Source organism: Chelonia mydas, chromosome 4 (assembly GCF_015237465.2).
Source record: "Chelonia mydas isolate rCheMyd1 chromosome 4, rCheMyd1.pri.v2, whole genome shotgun sequence".
Taxonomy (NCBI): Eukaryota; Metazoa; Chordata; order Testudines; family Cheloniidae; genus Chelonia; species Chelonia mydas.
The window spans coordinates 2,642,378-2,654,693 of NC_057852.1; the positions used below are offsets into that span (position 1 = coordinate 2,642,378).

General features: G+C 47.5%; 1 long non-coding RNA gene across 1 annotated transcript; it reads right to left on the reverse strand.

Moving 5' to 3' along the window:
* Window positions 1–4,822: 4,822 nt before the first annotated feature.
* On the reverse strand, window positions 4,823–5,775 carry LOC122465641. Its single transcript, XR_006290632.1, has 2 exons — window positions 5,625–5,775; window positions 4,823–4,915 (listed from the first exon to the last, which is right to left on the reverse strand). It is a non-coding gene; the product is annotated as an uncharacterized LOC122465641 (long non-coding RNA).
* Window positions 5,776–12,316: the final 6,541 nt, after the last annotated feature.

Here is a 12,316-nt window from a genome sequence, read left to right on the forward strand (position 1 = left end):
GATCAAGATTCCACACTGGATCAAAGGACTAACCCATGAGTAGGGAGTAACAGGATGCTGGACAATGAGGGTAGCTGTAGGTGGGAACTTTGACAGCATGAAACTTCTGGAGCAGAGGATTTTGTGGGTTTATTGTATTATTGTCTTCCTATCTCAAACAAGGGTTTTGTAAGATGTCTTTCTGGTGAAAACTGGAATTGGAGCAGCATGAGGGAAATGTGATGACCTCAGATATTTTGGCTTATTTAGGGGATAACAAATGCATTTCAGTTCAGAAAATGAACTGAAATTGAGTCCTGGGAGCAAGGTGGCAACAACTGAGCTCACTAATCAGAAAAAGGGTTTGGTGGAGGGATGTTACTGTGAGCTCTAGCTCTAACAGACTGGGCTGTGTTAGTAGTGGGATGGAAAACAACCGGTAATGCTGTTGTGCAAGGCAGTTGTTCAATCTTCTTTGGAATAGATGGTGTTGGTCACCATATTGCAAATGGTATTACTGCATCCTCAGCTGCGGAGTTGGACAAGGAAGGCCAGGTTGGGGGGGGGGGGAACAAGGAAGGGATCAAAAAAGGGCAATTGTAACTGGATACACCAGCAACGGGTGTTTTAACAGTTGTATTTAAATCATAAATAAGTAAGTTCTTAAATGAGGACACATCAAGGGAAATGGGTGGGGGGGGGGAAATCAGGTAGCACCTACTTCATTTAAGCAGCACCAATACATTCAGTAAAATACTGGGGCAGGGAAGTGAGGCAGGCTAAGTTTGAAAGGTTCTTAGACTTGCCTTTGCAAGAGACTACTGAGAGCTGTGGTAAAGCAGGAAGATGGGATTACGTTATAAAGGACAGGCACGTTGTCCTGGATCACTTTGAATTGGGTGTACCATTGACAGTGCTGTGATTATATAGTACTGGTGTCTTACTACTTACAATCTTCCGAACAATTTCTTTAAAAATATTCAGTTCTACAATAAATGAGAATACGTGTTAATGATCCTGCTGCTGCACCCTCTGAACCACCCAGGATAACCAGTTCCTTTGTGGAACCTGAGCTGTTGAACTGTTTTCATAGATGTGGGAGAGAATAATCATTTTCAGATGCTTTTCAGAATCTCACTATATGCATTAGAATAAAAACACGTGTTCACGTTAGTGATAGTACTGTCTGAACTGCTTTGAGGAGATCCGGATAGTGTTGTGATTAAGAAATATTTAAATACTTGTAAAGGTACATTTTCAGTTAAAGGCATGATATTAACACTATAAAGTACATTGCGGCCACTTCACTTCATCGGTACTGTTCAATCACTAATCAACGAAGATTTTTTTTCCATAGCTTTCAGAGTAGCAGCCGTGTTAGTCTGTATCCATAAAAAGAAAAGGAGGACTTGTGGCACCTTAGAGACTAACAAATTTATTAGAGCATAAGCTTTCGTGAGGTACAGCTCACTTCATCGGATGCATGCCGTGGAAAATACAGTGGGGAGATTTATATAGACAGAGGACGTGAAACAATGGGTGTTACCATACACACAATAAGGAGAGTGATCAGGATCACTCTTGTTACCGTGTGTATGGTAACACCCATTGTTTCATGTTCTCTGTGTATATAGAATCCTTTTGTAGTGTGGGGCCCAAAACTGGACACAGTACTCCAGATGAGGCCTCACCAATGCCGAATAGAGGGGAATGATCATGTCCCTCTGCTGGCATTGCTCCTACTTTTACAGCCAAAAATGCCGTTAGTCTTCTTGGCAACAAGAGCACACTGTTGACTCATATCTAGCTTCTCATCCACTGTAACCCCTAGGTTCTTTTCTGCAGAACTGCTGCCTAGCCACTCGGTCCCTAGTCTGTAGCGATGCATGGGATTCTTCCGTCCTAAATGCAGGATTCTGCACTTGTCCTTGTTGAACCTAATCAGATTTCTTTTGGCCCAATCCTCTAATTTGTCTAGGTCTCTCTGTATCCTATCCCTACCCTCCAGCGTATCTACCTCTCCTCCCAGTTTAGTGTCATCTGCAAACTTGCTGAGGGTGCAATCCACGCCATCCTCCAGATCATTAATGAAGATGTTGAACAAAACCTGCCCCAGGACCGATTAGGGTGACCAGACAGCAAATGCAAAAAATCTGGATGGGGATGGGGGGTAATAGGAGCCTATATAAGAGAGAGACCCAAAAATCAGGACTGTCCCCATAAAATTGGAACATCTGGTCACTCTAGGACTGACCCTTGGGGCACTCTGCTTGATACTGGCTGCCAACTAGACATGGAGCCATTGATCACTCCCCACTGAGCCCGTCAATCTAGCCAGCTTTCTATCCATGTTATAGTCCATTCATCCAGCCCATACTTTTTAAACTTGCTGGCAAGAATACTGTGGGAGACGGTATCAAAAGCTTTGCTAAAGTCAAGATATATCACATCCACCGCTTTCCCCATGTCCACAGAGCCAGTTATCTCATCATAGAAGGCAATCAAGTTTGTCAGGCATGACTTTCCCTTGGTGAATCCATGTTGACTGTTCCTGATCACCTTCCTCTCCTCCAAGTGCTTCAGAATGGATTCCTTGAGTACCTGCTCCATGATTTTTCCTGGGATTGAGGTGAGGCTGATTGGCCTGTAGTTCCCCGGATCCTCCTCCTTCCCTTTTTTAAAGATGGGCACTACATTAGCCTTTTTCCAGTCATCCGGGACCTCCCCTGATCGCCATGAATTTTCAAAGATAATGACCAATGGCTCTGCAATCACATCAGCCAACTCCCTCAGCACCCTTGGATGCATTAGGTCTGGACCCATGGACTTGTGCATGTCCAGCTTTTCTAAATAGTCATGAACCTATTCTTTCACCACTGAGGGCTGCTCACCTGCTCCCCATGCTCTGTTGCCCAGTGCAGCAGTCTGGGAGCTCCCCTTGTCTGTGAAGACCGAGGCAAAAAAATGCATTGAGTACTTCAGCTTTTTCCACATCATCTGTCAGTATGTTGCCTCCTCCATTCAGTAAGGGTCCCACACTTTTCCTGACCTCCTTCTTGTTGCTATCATACCTGTAGAAACCCTTTTTCTTACCCTTCACATCCCTTGCTAGCTGCAACTCCAGTTGTGCTTTGGCCTTCCTGATTACACCCCTGCATGCTCTAGCAATATCTTTATACTCCTCTGTCCAAATTTCTACTTCTTGTAAGATTTCTTCTTCTTCAAGAGGTGTCCCTGTGGGTGTGCCCCTGTGCTGTTGTTCAGAGATTTTTACAGCAGTACCTGTATCGGCCGCACATGCGCAGAGCCTGCCTCACATACCAGCTTGTCTTAATAGTGCGCATGTGCGACTGAACTCCTCAGTTCCTTCTCTACCGTCCCCTGCCAGAGTCAGACCTACCACAGACTCGTTAAAACTTTTTCGCTTACCCATTCTACATCCTTTTTTCCCTTAGTTTAGTACTCTAGTTACTAGATAAGTTCATCCCTTAAAAAAAAAAATTGTTCCCGCCAACGCTAAAATGCCTGGTTCCCCAGGATTTAACCGGTGCACTACATGCAGGGATGCCGTCCCTATCTCGGATGGTCGCTCCCGGTGTGTAAAATGTCTGGGGGAGTCCCACATTCCTCAAAAATGTGCCCATTGTTCCAAATATAAATCCAGGGCACGTAAAGACAGAGAACTCCGCCTGAAAATGATTCTTGGGCAGAAGTCACTGGGACCTGCTTCTGACCCAGGTACGGGCTCCTCAGTGAACCACAGCCCTCCCGCCTCCAAAAATGACAAAAAAAGAAAACGCCTGCCTCCCTCACCCAGAAGGGAAACATTGCAAGCAAAAATGCCGCTGAGCAGGTCTATTTCTTCTATGCGGACCTTCTCTCGGCTCAGCACCTTTGATGTGCCGGTTCCCCTGGCATCGCGCTAATCCCGCCTGTGGCTGCGGTGACAGCACAAGATCCTGGTGCCAAGGCTTCAGGCTTCAAGTTGCCTGCCTCTCTCATGGCACCGCCCGGCACCGCAGTGGACATGGTGCCAGCACAGAGGACCTTGCCGGAACAGACCCGGGCTGCGCTAACCTTCCTGGCACCACCGACCTCAGCGCGCAGGATAAGGCTATACTGCCTCCCCCACCAACACTGTCGGATGATTTCTTAAAATTTCAAGACCTCTTCAAAAGAGCCGCCAATGAGTTGAGGATTAATCTGGAGGAAGTTTTCTGAAAACCAACATAAGTTGACTGACATCCTGCAACCTTCCTCAACATCCAAGATTGCCTTACCTATAAATCCAGCCATTATGGATCCTGCCAAAACCATATGGCAGACACCGGCTAGTAGCACAACTACCTGTAAGCAAGCTAACTGGAAATATTTTATTCCTTCCAAAGAGTCTGAGTTCCTTTTTACTCACCCAGCGCCAAACTCACTGGTAGTAGAGGTAGCTAACCAAAAGAACAAACACCAGTTCCCAGGTCTACCCCAACTGATAAAGACAGTAAAAGGCTGGACCTGCTTGGTCGTAAAGTGTATGCTTTGTCCACAGTACAATTCCGGATATCTAATTATGCAGCCATTCTGGCAAAACATGACCACAGAAATTATGAGAAACTCATGGACTTTAATGATGACATTCCAGAGGGGGGGGAAAAAAAACACCATCAGTTTAAAACCATAGTCTCTGACGGACAAATCATCTCCCATACCACACTACAAGCTGCACTTGATGTTGCTAAGACAGCTGCGAGGTCCACCGCTACAGCAGTTGTGATGCATCAAACTTCATGTCTTTTATCGTCTTCTTTTCCTTGCGAGGTTCAGAATACCATAGAAGATCTCCCTTTTGATGGTGAAAAACTATTTGCCAGTAACACCAGTGATGTGCTTCACTCCATGAAGGACTCAAGAGCGACATTACGGTCTCTCGGTATCCAAATCCCTGCAAATAGGAGGAGACAATATAGATACCAACCTTATCAACATCCATGCTACCGAGTGTATACTCAACAAAGTCATAGACCATATGAACAACAATGTCCGTGACCAAGATGTCAACATCGCCGCACTAGTTCATTTGCTCCATGTCAACCCCCTCCCACTAATAAGCAAATTTGAAGATGTGACTGACGGTATAGAAAACATCATCCCTAATTCAGTGCCCATTCCCTCCCCACCGGCCCTGTCCCTTTTCAGGGACCCCTCTCACAAACAACTGCTCCACCAAGAGGTGCATCACCTCCTCCAAATAGGAGCAGTACAACCAGCGCCTGACCAACACAGAGGAAAAGGGTTTTACTCCCATTACTTCTTAACACACAAGAAAACTGGGGGATGGCGATCCATTCTCAATCTCAGATGTCTCAATAAATTGGTTAAATAAAATTAAAAAAAAAATAGTGACTCTTGCAACCATAATTCCAGCACTGGAGCGGGGAGATTGGGTTTTCAGCCCTCGACCTTCAGGATGCTTATGTTCTTGTGACCATACACCCAGCCCACAGTCATTTTATTCGCTTCGTTCTGGGCTACAACACTACCAGTACAGGGTCCTACTTTTCAGCCTCTCAACTGCACCTCATGTCTTTTCCAAACTCCTTGCAGTCATAACAGCTCATCTCAGAAGGCAGAGAATCATAATTTTTACTTACCTCGACAACTGCCTTTCAAAGCCCAGGACCTTCCAAGAAGCCATTCAGTCCACACAACGGACAGTCCAGTGTTTCCATGCTCTTGGCCTGCGAATGAACAACGAAAATCTTCACTCACTCCCACCCAACAACCGGAGTTCATAGCAGCACATTTCAACTCACAAAAAAGAATAGCATCTCTCCCACGCCACCTTTTCAGCACTATCAACCGTTTCATTCCCAAGCTGTGCAACAGTCCACAAGTGGCTGCACAAGCTTGCCTACAACTCCGAGGTCACATGGCTTCTTGCACTTTTGTAGTCAGGAACGCTCTCCTCTTTATGAGGTATTTCCAAAGCTGGATTCCACTGTCTACAGACCGAATGTCCATGGTCTGAACAAACTTCTATACATACCTCCCAGAGTCTAGGACTCCCTCCACTGGTGGACATTGCTTCACAATTTTTGCTACGGGTCCCCGTTCTGCAGGACATCCCATTTTCTACATGCACCACCTGCCTTTATAACTGGACAAGATTTACACACTGGTGGGCTGTCACAAACACCGCTCCTTTTTTTCTGTGCCTCTCGTACTAATCCTCCACTATCTATTAGAGCTTAAATTCTCTGGACTCTCCCTGAGTCCCATCAAACTCCAGGTGGCCGCAATTACAATGTTCTATGTTGCCATTGACGATAAGACTATCTTTGCTCATCCCATTACTAAGCAGTTCCTTAAGGGACCCCAAACCTATACCCAGACGTCAAACCGCCTAATCCATCTTGGGACCTCCCCTTAGTCTTAACATGCCTAACCCAAAACCATTTGAACCATTAGCCACATGTTCCCTCCTACATCTCTCTATGAAAACTGCATTTCTGGTAGTGATTGCCTGTGTGAGACGCACAGGAGAAATTGCAGCACTCATGGTAGATCCGCCATGCACCATATTTTTAAGGACAAAGTCACCCTACGCTTACTCCCCGAAATTCTCCGAAGGTGCACTCATTTTTCCATGTCAATGAGCCTATCCATCTCCCTACCTTTTCCAAAACCACATGCAAATTCCTTTGAATCTACGATGCACACTTTGGACATGCGCAGAGCTTTGTCCTTCTACTTCGACAGGACTAAAACCTTTAGGCGTTCCGACAAGCTATTCATCCCCATTGCGGAACGCTCTAAGGGCTCATTTATCTCTAACCACTGACTTTCCAACTGGATCTCGAGTTGCATTTGTCTCTGTTATCAACTACAGAATGTGGTGACTCCTACCTTTATCAGGACTCACTCCACCAGATCCACGGCGGCCTCAGTGGGCTTTTGAAAATACATTTGCAAAACGTTATGCTCTTACACAGGGACCCATCACCGATACGCATGTGGGAAGAGCTGTTCTATCTACTGCATTCCTTCCAGATCCGAAGTCCCTACCTCCTTGAGAGAGACTGCTTTTCAGTTACCTACAGTGGAGCACCCACAGGGACACCTCTCGAAGAAGAAGAGGAGGTTACTTCTTCTGATGTTCTTTGAGGTGAGTGTCCCCCTGTGGCTGCTCCACTCCCCACTCTCCTCCCCTCTACTTTGGAGCTGGGGTAGCCTCCGTTGTAGAGAAGGAACTGGGGAGTTCGGCCGCGCATGCGCACTATTAAGACAAGACTGGGATATGAGGCAGGCTCCACGCATGCGCGGCCGATCCAGGTACTGCTGTAAAAATCTCCGAACAGTGGCGCAGGGGCACACCAACACCTACAGCGGAGCACCCACAGGGACACCCATCTCAATGAATGTCAGTTACTGCACAGGCGAGTAACCTTCTCTTTTTGAGTTTGAGCTCACCGAAGATTTCGCTGTTAAGCGAAGCTGGTTGCCTGCCATATTGGCTATTCTTTCTGCACTTCGGGATGGTTTGTTCCTGCGCCCTCAATAAGGCTTCTTTAAAACACAGCCAGCTCTCCTGGGCTCCTTTTCCCGCTCATATTAGCCTCCCAGGGGATCCTGCCCATCAGTTCCCTGAGGGAGTCAAAGTCTGCTTTTCTGAAGTCCAGGGTCCGTATTCTGCTGCTTTCCTTTCTTCCTTGTGTCAGGATCCTGAACCCGACCATCTCATGGTCACTGCCTCCCAGGTTCCCATCCACTTTTGCTTCCCCTACTAATTCTTCCCGGTTTGTGAGCAGCAGGTCAAGAAGAGCTCTGCCCCTAGTTGGTTCCTCCAGCACTTGCACCAGGAAATTGTCCCCTATACTTTCCAAAAACTTCCTGGATTGTCTGTGAGGTGTTGTATTGCTCTCCCAGCAGATGTCAGGGTGATTGAAGTCCCCCATTAGAACCAGGGCCTGTGATCTGGAGACTTCAGTTGTCTGAAGAAAGCCTCGTCTACCTCATCCTTCTGATCCGGTGGTCTATAGCACACGCCCACCATGACATCACCCTTGTTGCTCTAGCCTCAAAACTTAACCCAAAGACTCTCAACAGGCTTTTCTCCAGTTTCAAACTGGAGCTCTGAGCAGTCCTGCTGCTCTCTTACATACAGTGCAGCTCCTGCACCTTTTCTCCCCCGCTTGTCCTTCCTAAACAATTTATACCCATCCATGACAGCACTCCAGTCATGTGAGTTACCCCACCAAGTCTCTGTTATTCCAATTACATCATAGTTCCTTGACTGTGCCAGGACTTCCAATTCTTCCTGCTTGTTTCCCAGGCTTCTTGCATTCGTGTACATGCACCTAAGATAACTAGGCGATGGCCCTGCTTTCTCGGTATGAATCAGGAGGCTTCCCATCTTGTACCCTCCTCCTTGTGTTTCCTCCCGGTATCCCACTCCCCCACTTACCTCTGGGCTTAGGTAACCATCCCCCAGCGAACCTAGTTTAAAGCCCTCCTCACTAGGTTAGCAAGCCAGTCTGCGAAAATGCTCTTCCCTCTCTTCGTTAGGTGGATAACATCTCTTCCTAGCAATCCTCCTTCCCGGAACAGCATCCCACGGCCAAAAAATCCAAAACCCTCTCTCCGACGCTGCCTGTGTAACCACGCATTCACCTCCACAATTTGACAGTCCCTACCTGGGCCTTTTCCCTCAACAGGGAGGATGGATGAGAACACGACTTGTGCCTCAAACTCCTTTATCCTTCTTCCCAGAGCCACGTAGTCTGCAGTGATCTGCTCAAGGTCATTCTTGGCAGTATCAAGGGTGCCCACGTGGAGAAGCAGGAAGGGGTAGCGGTCCAAGGTCTTGATCTGTGTCGGCAGACACTCCGTCACATCCTGGATTCTAGCTCCAGGCAAGCAGCATACTTCTCCGTCCCCCTTAGGAGGGAGTCCCCGACCACCACAACCTGTCTCCTCCTCCTAGAAGTGGTGATCATGGAACCCCCCATCCCAAGGACAGTGCATACCATGCCTTTCGGCCGATGGGGGTCTCCTTCTGATACCTTCCCTCAGAGGGCTCTTCCAAATCCTTCTCTGCAGTAGTATCTGTGGAGAGAACCTCAACACAGTTTCGCACCTCTATCTGCATTGGGGGTACATGGGTTCTCCTCTTTCTTCTTCTGGAGGTCACCTGCTGCCAATACTTTTCCCCATTCTGCACCACACTCTCTGATTCTTCAGCATGTTTTGCTTCCAGAACCAAACACTGACTTCTATCCAGAAAATCTTCATATTCTCTGATGCAATGCAGGGTTGATACCTGGTTCTCTAGTCCTCTAACCTTCTCTTCCAATATGCAGACCAGCTTGCACTTCATACAGACGAAGTCGCTTCTGTCCTCTGGGAGAAAGACAAACATGGCACAATCTGAGCAGGTCACAACAGCTGATCGCTCACTATCCATGTATTCCTTCTAAGAGGCTCCTCAGATGTTGTATGATTAACTTTCCAGTGTGTTTTTGTGTAGACATGTCCTAACTCCCCCAGGGAATCAACCACAGAGCCAGGGCCTCTGCTGGGTACTCGGGGAGCTAGATACCCCACTCTGCTCACCATTTCCTTCATAAGTGCCTAGTACTCTTTAGGCCATGCAGCATGCTCCAGTCTCATTGGTTTTATTTTCTTCAGAATTTTGGCCGCAGGACACAAAACTGTTCTCAGGTTCTGTCATTGGCTGTGCCCATCCTGGCAGTTCCAAGAGGACCCAATCCCTCCCTTGCACCTTTCATTGGTCTGGCAGGGAGAGTTAACGGGACATTAGTCACCAGCTGATGAGTGTGAGCAAGGAGAGTGTGCAGGAGCCCCTACAGCAGAGTATGCCACCGCCCTATAGTAAGAACACACTCCTGGGAGGTGGGACTGGGAACCCTGTTCAAATCCTTTCGTCCCTCTTCCGGGGAGGAGGGAATTGGGCCTGGGTCGTCCATATCCTAGCTGGGTGCTCTACCCACTGGGCACCTGCCAGCTGCTGCTCAGGGCCCAGTCCAGTGGGTGCCCTGTAAGCACATCTACGGAATTGGGCGAGCTAGGCAGCTGAATGCCTATTTCCCCTGGTTTGCGAATCACTCTGGGGCTTTTAGGTGGGAGAGGGACATCCAGACACCTGCAGGGAGGCAGCAGCATGCATGCCCAGAGGCAGACATTTCAGTACTTAGGGCCTTTTGAAAACTTGGGTGCTGAGTGAGTTTAGAAACCACTAGGGCTGGGTAGGAGTTTTATGGATTGTAGGGGGGGGCGCATAGGTAGCTTTGTGGATTCCCCCTACCAACCCTAATGTGGCTGGGGGAGGATTTCCTCAGTGCAGGCATCATAAAGCCATTCTATGAGGGCCCCCCCTCACAAACCCTGGCATGGTGAACGAGCTTGGGGCAGGGCTGGGCTTCCAGGCAAAGATGTGGCCTGTAGGGCAGCCTGCAGAGGCTGCCGTAGCTTTTGCAGGTCCTGTCTGCATTATGTCACAGGTCTCTCCAGCTCCTGGAGCAACCCATGCTCTGGAGGGTGCCCGGGTGGTTTCAAGCCACCTTTCCCTCTGGAACCTGTGAGTTCTGTGCTACACCTCTTCGAGACAGAGCCCAGAATCTCATCCGTGCTCTCCTGAGATCTCCAGCACAGTTCTCTAGAGTTGAGGGCTTCGGATAGTGTAAATAAGCTTCAGTAAATATCGGAGCGGTTGGATGCTTAGATGAACACCACCCACCTTCTAATCACCCAGCTAGACTCCTACCCTGGTGGGTTAGACAGGAAATGTTGCAAGGGAATCTCTAGGCATTTTAATAAGTCTTGACAGGATATCCATATTTTACATTTGTGTCAGTCCAAAAATCCCCAATGCTCAGAGCATTTCATTTGCTTTATTCCAATTCCTTCTATTGAGAATATTTAACTTTGCCTCATTTGAATACAGTTGTACCCGAAGGTCTGAAACTCACATTTAGCCTTGGCAAGATGGAATGTGTATTAGCCAAAGACCATTTCCTCCAGTACATTATTAAAATACAAAGACATGAAGTTGCTAATTATTCACAGGGCATTTTAGTGGGTTGGGTGTCTTATTAGTGAGCTTCTAATAGGAGTGCTGAGTCACTGGAAGAAAATTGTAGAGCTATTTGCATATCTTCTAAAAGGGATCTCTTTGTTAACACCAGGTTGCTGATTAATAAACATAGAAGATAATAAAGATCCTAGTGTGGGGCCTCTGGGAGCAATATGTATTTAGAAGTTCAGCTCCTATTGAGAGGGGACTGCTTCTGCCTTCTGGTTAGTGAAATAACCTTCTGATGTAATTAGTTAAGGCAAAATTCCACCATTGGAAGTGCTCATGTGTCTCCCTCTTGCAGATAATAGGAGCCACATGCAAGCATCTGATTTCAGAATTTGGCCCTTAGGGCAGAGAGGCATGAGGTATGTAGTCTGATACTGCAAGATAAGCCGACACTGGTGTTATCAGGAGTTACGGAGTAACCACCGTTGCTTCCAGCAGGCCTGCCAAATTAAATAAGCAACTGAAAATAACTCCAGCCATGCTTTGGCTGGCTCACAGTCCGACGGCCAGATCGGACTCCTGGCACTCACCTCACCCCTCGCGGAAGGTTAGCTACAAGAAGTCACTCTGTTCTCTGACTCAGTCTCCTGCTTTAATGAGCCCATATTCCTCTGGGAAATCATCCTAGGGTTTAAAGATTAGATTGCGAGCTCCTTGGAGCAGAGAATGTTTGGAAAGTGCCTGGCCATCAATAAATAAGGAGAGGTTTGAAATGAGTACAAATGTTGGAGGTGTTGCTGGGAAATGTTGAATTCATGAACGAGTAAGAGGGTGTAAACTGGAATAATCTCACATCGCATGTGAGCACCAAGCTTCCGGCCAGAGACATAACTGCTGCTGACCACATCCTTAAGAGAGAGGGTTGAATACTGGGGATAAAATAGATCAAATAAGTTATTCTATGTCTTGTTCCATTATCCATCAAACAGACTTTGATCAGCTCTGGTGCAGGTTCTCTGAGAAGCGGTGCTGAGAGGGGAGCTCTCTTGCAGTTCCACTTGGCTGACTGAGGTCTTTTTTCCAATGATGAGTCAGACTGCTAATCAGCCATGCCATGGCAGCAGCAGCAGAGTTAGGTCTCCTCTAGAAAGGCAGCCAAAAGGGGAGGAAGGCGTGGGTCCCTGACCCCCAGAATGGGACTGACGTGCAATGGGGAAGCAGGCTGCATCTCATAAAGAGGGGTTGGTACACTCACTGAGTGGAAGAATCCTAAGGACACATGGTCTGGGTTTTAACCAGGCC